Source organism: Halichoerus grypus, chromosome 13 (assembly GCF_964656455.1).
Source record: "Halichoerus grypus chromosome 13, mHalGry1.hap1.1, whole genome shotgun sequence".
Taxonomy (NCBI): Eukaryota; Metazoa; Chordata; class Mammalia; order Carnivora; family Phocidae; genus Halichoerus; species Halichoerus grypus.
In genome coordinates this window covers 67,418,391-67,432,874 of record NC_135724.1, presented here as the reverse complement: position 1 = coordinate 67,432,874, position 14,484 = coordinate 67,418,391, and the positions used below count along the sequence as shown (strand labels likewise).

The following is a 14,484-nucleotide window of genomic DNA, read 5'->3' as shown; positions in this document are numbered from 1 at the left end:
TTCTCCAATGACTAATGAGGAAAGATGATCAGAGAGGTTAGCTCCCATGCTAGACAACACAGAGGGAGCTGGAGTACAAAATACACCTAGGTCTCAATGGCTCTCCTGTCCCCACTACTGTGTGGTTTTTATATTTCCATACTACCTTCCACCCAAATAAGAGTTTTACAGGGTTGCTATCAGTGTGAACAAAATCTTGAAATCTGCTATTTTTACTTAATATATCGAAAACTTTCCCCTCAAGTTTCAAAGTTTAAGTTAAGCTTATTTACTATTGCACTAGAAGCATGCTTGGATTTTATAAAGTGTTTGGCAGGAAATGGGCTTGGGAGTCAGCATGGAGGTGGGGAGACCATGCAAGCCTGCTCAGGACAGAGATGGTGGGGGTCTAGCTCAATATGATTTAGAAATTCTTCCCCCGCCCCCGGACCTTTTTTTTTCTTTCTGATTTTGTTTGTTTGTTTGTTTAAAGATTTTATTTTTAAGTAATCTCTACACTCAACATGAGCTCAAACTCACCACCCTGAGATCAAGAGTCCCATGCTCCATTGACTGAACCAGTCAGGTGACCCTCTTTCTGAGTTTAAAGGGAATATGTGCTAAGTATGGAAAACTTGGAATGTTCGGGGAAAGTTAAAGAAGCAGGAATAACAAAACCTTAACTGGCAGGATATGAATGCTACACCATATGGGGGAATACCTGCCAGGACCTTTTCAAACTGAAAATGCCCACTTATCATTTAACCCATAGATTCTATTTCTAGTAAACTATTCTGCACAAGTGAAGGCAGGAGAACGTAAAGATATATATTCAATGACTTTATTTATTTATTTATTTATTTATTAATTAAAAGATTTATTTATTTATTTATTTGAGAGAGAGAGAGAGAATGAGAGAGAGCAAGCACATGAGAGGGGGGAGGGTCAGAGGGAGAAGCAGACTCCCTGCCGAGCAGGGAGCCTGATGTGGGACTCGATGTGGGACTCGATCCAGGGACTCCAGGATCATGACCTGAGCCGAAGGCAGTCGCTTAACCAACTGAGCCACCCAGGCGCCCTATATTCAATGACTTTAAAAATTTGTTTTTTTAAAGCACCAAACTGTAAGAATCCTGAATAGCTATGATTTTTTTTTTTTTAAGATTTTATTTATTTATTTGACACAGAGACACAGCGAGAGAGGGAACACAAGCAGGGGGAGTGGGAGAGGGAGAAGCAGGCCTCCCGCGGAGCAGGGAGCCCGATGCAGGGCTCGATCCCAGGACCCTGGGATCATGACCTGAGCCGAAGGCAGATGCTTAAGGACTGAGCCACCCAGGCGCCCCAGCTATGATTTTTTTTTAAGATTTTATTTATTTATTTGAGAGAGCGAAAGATCGAGAGAGAGAGAGCACGAGTGGGGGAGGCGGGAAGGGTCAGAGGGAGAGGGAGAAGCCGTCTCCCCACTAAGCAGGGATCCGACGTGGGGCTCAATCCCAGGAGCCTAGGATTATGACCTGAGCTGAAGGCAGATGCTTAACCGACTGAGCCATTCAGGCGCCCCCTGAATAACTATGATTAAGGCAAGTGTTTACAGAACCCTGGAATCTGTCAGCTATTAAAAAGTGAATTTATGTGATACTAGAAAGATATCTGTGATAGCTTCTTAGGGACAAAGAGCAAATGTCTTGTAAGTTCTAAAGTGACCTACAGTTTATATAGTATATTATTATTATTATTTTTAAAGATTTATTTATTTATTTGTCAGAGAGAGAGCAAGAGAGCACAAGCAGGGGGAGCAGCAGAGGGAGAGGGAGAAGCGACTCCCTGCTGAGCAAGGAGCCCAAGGTGGGACTTGATCCTAGAATCCTGGGATCATGACCTGAGTCAAAGGCAGACACTTAACCGACTGAGCCACCCAGGTGTCCCCTATATAGTATATTATTTTATACTTTCCCAAAAAAGTAAGGCCTTTTTTGTAACATGTGAACAGATACGTGTTGATGTCAGAGAAAGGAGTGAAAGTACATGTCAAACCATTAATGTTACTTCAGAGGACAGATGGGAGTGGGGAGGAAGGAGAATTAGGAACTTAAAAAAATATATATATTTCAGCTAGAATTATTCCTAGTAGAAATGTTACTTTTCTAATAAAATACTAAAATATACATGTGTATGAAAAAAAATCGCAACCCCTGGAGAGAACCTCTGTAAATAATTTGGTGTATTTTCTTCATTTGCTTCTCCATGGATCAATATTTTGTATTTTGTATATACTTGCACAGTTTTTTCTCTTAATATCATTTGCACATTTCTAGGTCATAAAACATCTTTGTAAACACTGCTTATAGAGGATGCTTAACATTTTATCATGTGGGCTGTTTAACCAATCCTCTATTGTCAGACATTTATGCTGTGTATGAATTTTTTCATTATTATAAATGACACTGGAAAAATATGATTGCACATTAATTTTCAAATGCAAATGAAACAAGTGACTACTGAGTGCCTATTAAGTCTCAGGTGTGCTCTGGGCACTGAGGTTCCAAGCTTATGGTCTGGTTACAAAGACAGATCATCAAGCCTATGGCCTTCAAATGTGGTTAATTTCTTTAAAACAGAATCTGGAAGATAGATTACTACTGCTCCGAGGACGTATTGATCATTGTAAAAGATTTTTATTTTTGACTCGTACTGTCAAATTCACGTTCAGAAATTTTGAGGCAATTTGTATACTTCCAACAATATATGAGAGTGATTACCCACCCCTGCCTGGTGTTTGAAGGTTATCGTTTGAAACCAATTCCTGATTTGGTAGAAAACAAAACAACCCCCCCCCCAACCCTCAGTATTCTGTAGTTTTAATTGGCATGTCTTTGGTTATTAGAACATTGACATTTTTTCAGTAGTTTCTTTCTTTCTTAAAGATTTTATTTATTTACTTGAGACAGAGAGGGAGAGAGAGAGAGCACGAGTGGTGGAGAGGGACAGAGGGAGAAAAGCAGACTCCCTGCTGAGCAGGCCCCTGGGATCATGACCTGAGCCAAAGGCAGACACTTAACCCACTGAGCCACCCAGGTGCCCTAAATAGTTTCTTCAAATAGTTGAGTTCTCTACTAAACGCTACTCATGGAATATGCTTTTTCTTCCTTACCAATGATTGATATTTCTCTTTTCATTTATTATGTTCTTACCATTTCTAGGATCTGTTTCTAGGCTTTTTTCCCCCCTGGTTTGTACCACACTGGGTTGACTGCAATCGCTTTATAACGTAAGTATCTGTTAGAGCAAGTCCACCCTCATTTGTGGGAAATGATAGCTGTTTTTGGTTATTTATTCTTGCAGATGAACTCGGAAATTTGTCAAGTCTGGTTAGGATTACATTAATTTTATGCATTACATTCAATATACATTCACATTTAATATACATCAAATTTATACATTAATCTGGAAAGAACGGTCGCATAACCAGCCTTCTGAGGGGGATTATTGAATTGGCTTTCTGTTTTGGCTAGTGCTAGGGCACAACTTCCCTGCATGGCAAGTCTGGGTTCTTCTCAGACTTTGACTGTGGTGTATTCTTTTGTTTGGTGTCCAAAGTAGACAGACGTCCATTAAGTAACTCCCTAGAGAAGTGGCTACGGCTCAGGGCCAGCTCCAGCCTCTCAGCAGGCCATCTGAACGATTGCCACGAGCCTGGGTCCAGGCGGGCCAGCTTAGGAACAGTCGCTTGACCCCAGGGGCCTGCGAGGGGCTGCGGTCACCGGAAGGGGCTGGCTGAGCACCGCGTGCTCGCGACCTCCGCGCCCTCTGAGCAGGTAAGGCCAGCCCGCGGGGCTGCAGGAGCGGGGACCCGAAGGGGCGCTGGGGTCAGGGGTCAGGGAGTCCCCTTCCCCTCCGGACCCAAACGGCCCGGGGCCTCCTCGGGAGCCCAGATCACGCCCCCTGCAGTCCCGGGGGTGCTGCGCCTTTGACGGTGGGGTCCCTGCGGGGGGCACAGAGCCGGGGTGCGAAGGTGTCCTGGAGGTGGGGCGCACGCAGGTTGCTCAGGGATTCTTGATGGGGGCCTCCGAAGGGTCAGGGTCAGGCTCAAAGGGGGTCAGCTCTGAGTGTGCGGGCTGGGCGTGGGCCTGTGGGGGTCCAGAGTCCTCTTCCTGGGGGTGGGTGGGCGGTCCGGGCGTTTCGGTGGTGCTGTCGCGGTCCCGCCCCTGCACCTGGGGTCGGGGTCGGGGTCGGGCCGGGCGCCCACGGTCGGGGTTCCCGGCTCCTCCGCGCGCCCCTCCCCCACGGCGCCGTCCAGCAGGCTTGTCGCCCCGCCCTGCCCAGTGTTCGGACCGCTTACCAGCTCCGCCCCGTCCCTCAGGCCCCGCCCATACCAAGAACCCGCCCCATCCCGCCCCGGCCCCGCCCCGCCGCTCGCCCATTCAGATGTGGGTCAGGGGTGAGCGGGCGGCGCCGACGTCACAAGCTTCCAAGATGGCGCCGGGCGGGCGGCTGTGAGCGGCGCTCGGGGCGCGCTGGGCGGGGAGCCGAGCCGGGCCGGCGGCGGGCGGACGGGGCGGGCGCAGGCGGCGCGAGTCGGGCGCCGAGGACGAGGGGCCGCGGGCAGGGCCGGCCGGCCGGCGGGCGGAGCGCCGCCGCCGACGCACACGAGGTGAGAGGGGGTCGGGGGCAGCGGGGGGCGCGGGCGGGGGCCGCGGGCGGGCGCGCCCCCGGGGAGAGGGGCGTGGGCGGGCGCGCGCCCGCCGGGACTGGGCGGGGGCGCACGCGGGACCCCCGGCCCGACGCAGCCTGCCCCGGCTTTGTGGTCCGGGTGCCCGGTAGGGCGCGGGCGGCGGGGGACACTGGGCACAAAGCCCCGGGGCCGCGCCAGGCCGGGGCGCGGGTCTGCGGAGCGGGGGTCGGCGGGCGAGCGGGCGCCGGCTCTTTGTGCCTTTTCATTAGCAATCTAATCCGAACAGCGTCGGGCGAGCTGCGCTGCCTGACAGGCGGGCGGGCTTCCATTATGCAAACGGCCCAGCGCCCGCGGCCGCCCCTCGTAGGGGGATTTTGCTATTTCCAGAACTGCGGCCCTTCTCTGCCTGCCGGTCCCCTTTTCTTGCCCCCTCCCCGCGGGAAGACCGGCCCGGGCAGGGGCAGGGTTGGCCTTGGAGGGACCGCTCCCAGAGGGCCAGGCCCTGCGGCTGGTGGGCTCGCTGCCCTGCCCCCAGACCTCTCCTGTAGGCAGCCACTTGGCAGGAAGAGAGATGGGCTTGGGGGAGGGGGTCGGCTGGCAGGGGGAGGGGACCGGCTGGCAGAGGAAGGGGGCTGAAGGGCCTCAGCTTGTCACTCTCTGTTTATCTACCAAGATGGTTCATATCCACCTAGACTTATTTGGTGGGGGGGTGGGGTGGGGGGAGGCAGGGATGCCTCTCCCTGGGGGGCAGTGACTTATGGAGAGGAGGGAGGGAGGTCAGATAATGCGCCCAGCGGCCCCACCCAGAACAGCGTGGGACTGCTTGGGGAAGGGAGCCTAGTGCTGATCCGGATGGGTTGGAACGGTTTTGAAGTTATTTATTCGTGTCTTCTATCCCCTCCACCCTCAGTGTCTTTCTTAGTAGGAGTTGCCAAGCACATCTGGAAAGCTAGGTTCCCGCCCCCCCCACCCCCCAACAGCAGGAGGGGTGTAACCCAGGGAGGCCACCCCTCTGACATATGTGGTTGGGGGGAGGGGTAGAGCTTTGCCCATAGGAATCCTGTGGCGGTGGATTGTTGACTGATGTGGGGATGGCTGCGCTGGGGGGAGGAGGAGAGCTGGCAGGTAGTGGAGGGGCCTCCAGAGCTGCTAGGCTGAACTTGGGGCTGTTCTCCAGGGACTTTGGATGGAGGGATAGGAGCTAGGTCACCCAAACCCAGGACCTTTCTGGATCTAGCATTTATTGGTTCCTGGCTCCTGGCCTTACTTCTGCCCTTCCATTCCCATCTGCCAACTCTGGACTTGCTGGCCCTTTTAGCAGACGTTTTCAGGAGCACGGGCCATGTGGCTGGTCTGTAGCCCTGGCTCCAGGAGAGAGTGTACACTTAGCAGAGCAGGGTTGCTGGAGTGGTCTGAAAAAAAGCAGATGGGCCGGCCTCAGGCTGGCCTCCAGAGACAAAGCTGTGTGGTGAGATTGCTGGTTAGCCGGCTCTTAGCACCAAGGGGGGGATGGGAAGCTGATACTTGGGGGTTGAACTGAGTCTTTTGGCCCAGGAGTAGGTCGCCTTGCCTTCGAGTGAACCTTTGGTCCTGTGTAGTTGGGCTTATGAAAATCTCTGGGTCCCACGGGAAGGCAGTAGACTCAGAAGGGTGGGAGGGGGCTCCCCACCTGCCTGCCCGCCTTAGGGGTCAGAACTCCCAGGTTGATCTGCTTTCCTTTGGCTTCTGGCTTTCTGCAGACCAGTTGTGGGGAGTTGCTGAGTACCTCTTGCCCAGCTTCTCTGGCCGTTTGACTCAGTGTGCTGGTGTGTGCCCAGAATTTCTCCCTGCAGTGTTTTCCTGCCAGTTGTTAGGACTTGTAGATTAGTCACTCAGCTTTTACAAGCGATTCCTGAAAAGAAAAATCTCCCTCTGGTTGCTGGCTCTGCATAGAGGAAGAAGCAGCCCGAGGGAGCCAGGCCTTTAATTAAAGCAAAACTGAAATGATTGCTGCAGTTGCTGGAAGGAGAAGCAGCAGCGCAGGTGGGGCAGAGGCGCTGCGTCCTGTCCTGCCGGGCAGTACCTGCTCTGGGGACAGGTAGGCAGGATCCCATCCCATCCTCATTCCCTGGTCTTGGCCAGCAGCCCAGCCTTCTCCACAAGCTGCAGTCCTGGATTAATCCTCACGTAGTGTTTTCTTTCCATAGATCAGATTTCTCATTTTGTTAATAAGCACAGCCTCCGATCCACTTGAAGTCAGCTGTCGTGGACTTGGAGCAACAGGGTTTTGCATTATTGAGCTGACAGGCCTGCTGCCTTCCCGGAGTCCTTATTGTGTGTCAGGGTCAGGTCTGGTGGGGGGGGGGGGCCTTGGGGGCAGTGCCTATTAATCAGCAGCTAGCCCCCAGAGAAGGGCTGGCTGGGCAGTTCTGGAGAGTCGGAGGAGTGAGGAGGGAATAAAGTTCAGTTTACCCAGGGGACCTGTGGTTTTGCCCTTTTGCTGGCCTGTTGGCCTCAAGCTGTCAGCCCCACCCAGTAGCTTGCTAGCCTTGCCCACTGGGGCTGAGGGCCACTGCACCCAGGACCTGATCACTAAGAGGGTGGGGGCTCTTCCTGTTTCTGGCACCTGGGAGGCAGCTTTCACCATTGAGAAGAAACAACCAGTCAGGTTCTTGCCCTCCTGGCTCTTGGATCCTGGCTTGGGAGGGACTCCTGGAGGGCAGTGAGAGGGAACTGGACTTAGAAAGTCTGGAGTGCAACATTGGCTCTGCCGTTTACTCTCCGTGTGACCTTGGACAGTGATTGATTCTGAGCCTTAGTGTCCACATGTCTAAAATGGGAGCAAAACTTGAGTTTACATTCATGTATCACTGCCCTCGAGAGCTCAGCCTGGGGCAGACAGACAGGCAAACAAACGATTGTAAGATAGGCTGATAAGGGCTGGCACAGTGCTGTATGCAGTGCAGAGGGCACCGCGGGGCTGGTGGCTGTAGCTGCGAGGCATGGAGGAAGGGGCCGGCTCCAGGCTGGAGGAGAGCCACAGATGCCATGCTGGGTTCGGGTTGGCTGTAGGAGAGGGGTTTTAATGCGGAGCGCATGGAAAGACAGTGGCGGTGTGGAGTGTGGCCAGGGAGACGGGAGAGCCGCGAGGCGAGACCGCGAGCCTGCAGACGCTGTGTGTTAGAGAAGCTAGCACAGGAGCGCCCTCTGCGTGCCAGGCAGCTGGGAGGCTCTTTTGTAAGCTTTTTATGCCTCCAACAAGATTTTCTGAGAACAGGCACCCCAGGGGTGCAGTGCCCAGCCCCTGCAGCTCGGCTGGATCGTGCTGGTCTCGGACTCTCACAGCCTTGCCAACAAGTGGTAGGCCGTAGGCCGGGAGATAGGGGCACACTCGAGTTTTCTCGGAACCCTTCCAGGTCAGCACGCCAGATAGTCTCCTCTTACAGAGGGTAAATGAGACTCAACTGGGAGGTTACATAACTTGCTGGGGCTGCAAGTAAGCAACTGGTCAGGCTGGGGCTGGAGGGTAAATGCCTTTGACTCCAGGGCTTTGTGAGGGCCCGTGTGGTGTGGAGTCTAGAGAGGTCTGAGCTCCAAGCAGGGAGAGGCCAGCAGACAGCCCCCTCCCCAAGAGGATCCTGGTTCCGGCTTAGGGGCTTCCAAACAAGCCAGGCCAGTTTGACTCTGCCTGGCACCGCCAGCCTGTGCTTCCTGCTGGGAGGGGCCTTGCCCTAAGGGATAGGGACCTGGGCTGGGGGAGGTCTCTGAGAGCTCCTGTAGCCTGGAGTGGCGGGAGTGGCGAAGCAAGGCAAAGCAAGAGTAGCGGGTGGGGGTTGGGGGTTGTATGTGGGCCCCCAGTGAGCTTGATAAGGAAGGGAAAGCCAGGAGGCGACTCCAGGCCTGTCACAATCCAGAGGGAAGGGCCCAGGCTGGGGTGCCTCTGCTGAGGGAGGGTGTGGCTGGACTTCGTTGAGAGAGTGATCCTAAGAACCTGCCTGGGACAGTCAGGAAGGGGTTCAGAGCCTCTCCTTCAGACTGCTTAGTTTTCATGTTTTTCATGGTAATGTCGCATGTGGGTGGAGGAAGGGGGGATTGTGGCCTTGGGGTTAGAGCAGGTCCTCCTGTGGGTGAGAGGGGACAGAACAGCCAAGGGGCCTTGCTGCTGCTTCTGAGATACGGAGCCCAGAGTGGGTGCCTGTTTACTGTTTGAGGGTAACCCACCTCCGTGGGCACTTAGGGTAGGGATGAGGAGGGAGAGTGGGGTATGGAAAGGCCGGTGGCCCCGTCTTCCAGGGCCATACCTCCAGCTCTCCCTGTCCATTCCATGGCAATCCCAAGGGCCACTAAGGAAAGGCGGTGTTTGGGCTTGGCTGGGGGGCTGCTTCCAGGTGGGGAGTTGGCCTCTTGAGGAGATAGATGGAAGCCGCTGTGCAGACTTGTCCCGTGCAGACTTGTCCCATGCGTTCCAGACTGCGGCGGCGGCCTCAGGCTTCTTTCCCAGCAGCACCTGTGGGTGGGTGGGTTCTCTCAGTGAGTATCGGGAGGGGCCTCTCCAGTGCCTTGAGAACAGTAACTACCTGCCACGTAACCCCCCCACCCCCCGCCCAGAGGTGTTCCCATCACCACACTGGGGTCTGAGCTCCCTCGGCCTCTTCATCAGCCTGGGTACAGGCCCTTTAAGGAGGAGGAATGCCCGTGGCCTTTGTAGTACCCTCACCTGTGCTGCTTTGGAAGCTCATAAGATCTTGGTGAATTCTTGTTCCTGAAATGAATGAGAAGCGAGAGTAGGGTAGATGGCTGGGAAGGTGGAGTCTGAGGGCTCCGTGGCCTGCCCCTCTGTGGACACCATGGTACTTTCCTTGTGACGAGTGCTTGCTACACATTGACCCATTAAGTATGTGCTGGTACCTGTGCTGCCTGGAAGAGGCCTGCCTGCTGGCGCCCTGGTTTTCAGCCCTGCACATGAGGATCACCTGGGAGCTGGTAGAGGCTGGCACAGCCTGGACTATTTCTAACATCCATGTTTCCTAAGACTTGGAAATGAATTTGATGTGTAGCCAAGATCGAGAACCACTGCTTTAGCAGGTGATGAATCTATGTTGGTAATAGAATCAAGCAAGTGGTGAGTCCAGATCGACCAATGCATTATGATCTGGGGTGGTCATGAACTGCTTTACTCTGATGGCCCAGTGGGATCGAATTTACAGAACAAGTTGGGTTGATTCTCTTAGTTACTAGGGTCTTGGAGAAGCACCAGACACAGAAGGGGTCCCTCTTACATGGGAGACACCCCCAGGCCGTGTGCACTAAGGGGGCATCTCTTCGGAGGTCCCTGGAGAGCCGCCTGCTGCTCTTGACCCCAGGACTCTTCATCCTGCTTGGTTTTCAGAGTTTACCTGTTCTGGTTTTGGGGTTGCATTCTTGGGTCCTGGTTGACCTCTGTGTGTCCTGGCAGGGCCTGATGTAGTGACATTTGGGATCCTTGTGGCTCCCTAATGAACCCACTGTGACCATAGCTGGGGACCCCTGGGACCTGAGCCCCTATTTTTCTCTTTGACCTCAAGGTCCCCGGGGGAGAGAGGTTGGTCCCTGAGGTTGCTTTTCTGGATGGTTATCTGGGCAGGAAACAGAGTAAGGGGGGTGGCTGTGAAAGGGCATTGGAGGTAGAGCTTCAGGTAAGACCTGGCTCCAGCTCTCTTTGCTAGAACAGAACAATGGGGCGGTCCTGGGGGTTAGTGCTTATCTGTGGGCAGATGGAACGTAAGACAGCCCTGCTTGCTCTGGGCAGCTTACAGAATGAGGTGAGCATAAGGCCCCTGAGTCTGGTGTGGTTCTTGTTGGTGTCCTGGTTAGGAAGTGCTGCTGCCTATTAGGGAAGGAAGACCAGCCTGGGCTGGGGCAGTGAAGGAGAGGGGATCAAGAAGTCTTGGCTGGTAGTCGAGGAAGAAGTGGGTGGTGTTGGGAGCACAGGCAGGGTGTCTTTCCTCTCTGTTCTTTCCTGCCTGTGCACATCTTGGTAGATGGACTCTGGGGTTCTGTCTTGAGGCTAGTGATCCTGGGGATGGGTTCCTGCCTCAGCTCTTTTGTCTCTTCGTCCCACCCTGCTGCAGGACTTCCCTGCTCTTCCTGCTGGTAGAAAGTGGCTGGTGGTTTGTCTGACAGGTTTTACTGTAGCTCTGCTTGAAGGGTGGTTCCCACAGAATTCCTGACAGAATGCTAGGGAAGTAGGGGCAGAAGAGGGCCAGGGGCTCACTTTTGGGCTCTTACCCCATGGTAACCCTTGTGGGAAGTGTTCTGAATTTAATCCTTGGAACATAACCCATGCAGTGCCAATCATTTTATCAGTCTTCACTGTACAAGTGGCTCAGAGAGGTTAGGCAATTAGTCTCAAGTCACATAGCTAGGAAGCTGGTAGAGAAGTTAAATCTTTTTTTTTGAGATTTATTTATTTTAGAGAACACAAGCAGTGCGGGGGAGGGGGAAGGAGCAGTGGGAGAGAGAGAATCCTTTTTTTTTTTTTAAGATTTTATTTATTTGAGAGAGAATGAGACAGACAGAGCATGAGAGCGGGGAGGGTCAGAGGGAGAAGCAGACTCCCTGCTGAGCAGGGAGCCCCATGCGGGATTCATCTTGGGACTCCAGGATCATGACCTGAGCCACCCAGGTGCCCGAGAGAGAATCCTTAAACAGGCTCCCCCCTGAGCATGGAGCCCAGTGCAGCGCTGGATTCCAGGATCCCAAGATCATGACCTGAGCCGATATCAAGAGTCAGATGCCCAACTGACTGAGCCACCCAGGCACCCCGGTTAGAGAAGTTCTAAGAGTAAGGAAACACAACCACACATGTGTGGCAGCCTCAAACACGTATGTGTGGGCTCCTTCCTCTGAGCAGTGCTTGGGCCTGAGGACAGTCAAGGTTTTCATTTTGAGTGGGGTGGCAGTATGGCTGTCTTAGACAAAGCCTGGAGCTGGACGGTAGTTCCTTGTAAACTGGGGAGGGACCACAACAAGCCTGGTGAGCAGGTCCGTTCCCCATCCTCCAGGTGGGGTCTGGGGGAGCTCAGGGGGTCAGGACTCCCTGGGTCATCCTTACCCTTCCAGTGCCAACTCCTTCCCTTCTGGCACGTTGGACTGTGTAAACTTGGGCTTTTGTTGACCACTTTCAGAGGATCTGTGAGGGGGATGGTCTGGGGGTTCCTGGGAACTCCGAGCTGAGCTCCTTTTCTTCTCTTGGTGTTCTCACTGCGGGCGGACGAGAGGTGCTTGGGCACTGCCAGCGGTGCTGTGTGGGACTGGGCAGGGTGGCGTCTCTCTTAGCATTGTGAGGCTGTTTCTTGGTAGATGGGTGATCTTGGCAACGAGGAGAGGGGCCAAGCCATAGCCTAGTCAGGTGCCCTGGGCCAGCTCTAGCAGGTGCCTTTCTCACCTGCCACTAGGCTCCAGGTGCAGGTGGGTCGCACACTGAGCCTGGGTTGTCCTTTGGCTGTGGTAGGTGAACCTGAGCGCCAGAGGGGTGCAGGCCAGGGGAGAGGACTGTTTCCAAAGTCCCACATTCCATGCGTGTGTTGACGCTGATAAGGGCAGCAGGGCTGGCTTAGCTGCTTTGGGCAGGAGGGGACTTTGACTTCATGCCCCCAGCAGGCCACGAGCTTGCACATCCTGCTTCCTGTAGCACCCCTCCCCCACCTCCCCCTCTGACCACCTCTGCCTCAGGAGGGCCGGAGCAATCAGCCTGGGACCTACAGTGTACAGAGGCCCAGCTTGCTCCCAAAGCATTGCCAGCTCTGAGTAAGCAGGCCTTTTTGGAGGTCTCTTCAGAGTTTTCTGTCAGCCCTGCCTCTTAGAGTATTTGGTGAACAAGTGTGGTTTTGGGAAGAATGCCTCTCTGCCTCGCTTTCCTTGCCTGTAAAATGGGTTGTTAGAAATATTTGAGCCGGGGCGCCTGGGTGGCTCAATTGGTTAAGCGACTGCCTTCGGCTCAGGTCATGATCCTGTAGTCCCAGGATCGAGTCCTGCATCTGGCTCCCTGCTCAGCAGGGAGTCTGCTTCTCCCTCTGACCCTCCCCCCCTCTTATGTGCTCTCTCTCTCTCTCAAATAAATAAATAAAATCTTTAAAAAAAAAGAAAAAAGAAAAATATTTGAGCCTAGGGTGCCTGGGTGGCTCAGTCATTAAGCGTCTGCCTTCGGCTCAGGTCATGGTCCCAGGGTCCTGGGATCGAGCCCCACATCGGGCTCCCTGCTTGGCGGGAAGCCTGCTTCTCTCTCTCCCACTCCACCTGCTTGTGTTCCCTCTCTCGCTGTGTCTCTCTCTGTCAAATAAATAAAATCTTAAAAAAAAAAATATTTGAGCCTAGTGCATATCAGCTGTTCTCAGTGATTTGTGGACCACTTGGGGTCCCCAAGACCCTTTTCATAGTTCTTTTTTTTTTTTTTAAAGATTTTATTTATTTGACAGAGATACAGCGAGAGAGGGAACACAAACAGGGGGAGTGGGAGAAGGAGAAGCAGGCTTCCCGTGGAGGAGGGAGCCCGATGTGGGGCTCGATCCCAAGACCCTGAGATCATGACCTGAGCCGAAGGCAGACGCTTAACAACTGAGCCACCCAGGCGCCCCGACCCTTTTCATAGTTCTTAGAAGTTACTGGCCTTTGTCCTGTGCAAAGCCGTGGTGGGTGGTACGCATCACCCAGAGCTGTGTTCTCTACAGGTAGTGCTCCAGATGGAGACAGCCAGTCTTAATGAGTGTCCTGGGGAAGCAGTACAGATGACTGAGGAGTGTATCTAGACCCTGGGGTACACGTCTTTTTAGTATTAGTGACAAAATGGGGACTTTGCATGACTACTGTGAAGTATAACTGTTTCTGGAAAGCACTTTGCATTTGCTTGGGCTGTGCTCTGAACTAGCTGCTTTTTCTCCTGGAACATTGTTTTTAGTTGAAAGAACAACCGGCAGACAAGGTGTGGTTATTCAGACTTGGAGAATTTGTTCAGACATTTTCTCAAATGCAGAAGGTGAGCTTTGCCACGTCAAGGAAAACAACTGACAATATGTGTTGCCAGTACTAGAACCCTCAAGGGAAAATGAGTTTTGGAAAACTCCTATCCATCACTGTGAGCCTGACTTAGCCTTCACTGATAAGATCAGCGGTGATATTAGCACCTGGAGTTTTTTGGTGTCTATAATGAAATGTGATGACATTTGGAAGATCTGATCAACTCAGTGAACCAAAATTTTCCAGATGACCAGTGCTTGAAGTTGCACAATCTTGCGTGGATAGGAGTGCGGCGTAGACCAGGGGATTTTTGCGTAACTGAGTGTGAGATAGTCACGGATACGATTTCAGAGTCTCCATTGCAACTTTTTTCTTTTTTTTTTAGATTTTTAAAATTTAAGAGACTGAGCATGAGTAGGCGGGGGAGGGGAGAGGGAGAGGGAGAAGCAGACTCCCTTTTGAGCTCAGAGCCTGATGGGGGCTGGATCCCAGGACCCTGATACCATGACCTGAGCCGAAGGCAGACATTTAACTGATGGAGGCACCCAGGTGCCCCCTCCATTGCAACTTTTAAGAGACCACCACTTGAGTTTCAGTGTAATGTCAATGAAGAAGAGCCACAATTAGCTGAAAGGATTATTAAAATACTCCTCCCTTGGGGCGCCTGACTGTTGAGCGTCTGCCTTTGCCTTGGGTCATGGTCCTGGGGTCCTGGGATCGAGCCCTGCATCGGGCTCCCTGCTGAGCGGGGAGCCTGCTTCTCCCTTTCCATTTGCCTGCTGCTCCCCCTGCTTGTACTCTCTCTCAAATAAAAAAAAAAATCTTAAAAAAAAAATACTCTTCCTTTCTATCTGTGT

The 14,484-nt window shown here is 53.1% G+C and overlaps 1 protein-coding gene across 5 annotated transcripts in view; it reads left to right on the top strand.

Annotated features, from left to right (window-relative positions):
- The first annotated feature begins 4,546 nt into the window (after nt 1–4,546).
- HIC2 (HIC ZBTB transcriptional repressor 2) overlaps nt 4,547–14,484 on the top strand; it is a 32,083-nt gene continuing 22,145 nt past the window's right edge. For all 5 annotated transcript variants that reach the window (XR_013443429.1, XR_013443428.1, XR_004912276.2 and 2 more), the window contains exon 1: nt 4,547–4,633. The gene's annotated coding sequence lies outside the window, so the exon portion shown is untranslated. The remainder of the gene's footprint in view (nt 4,634–14,484) is intronic.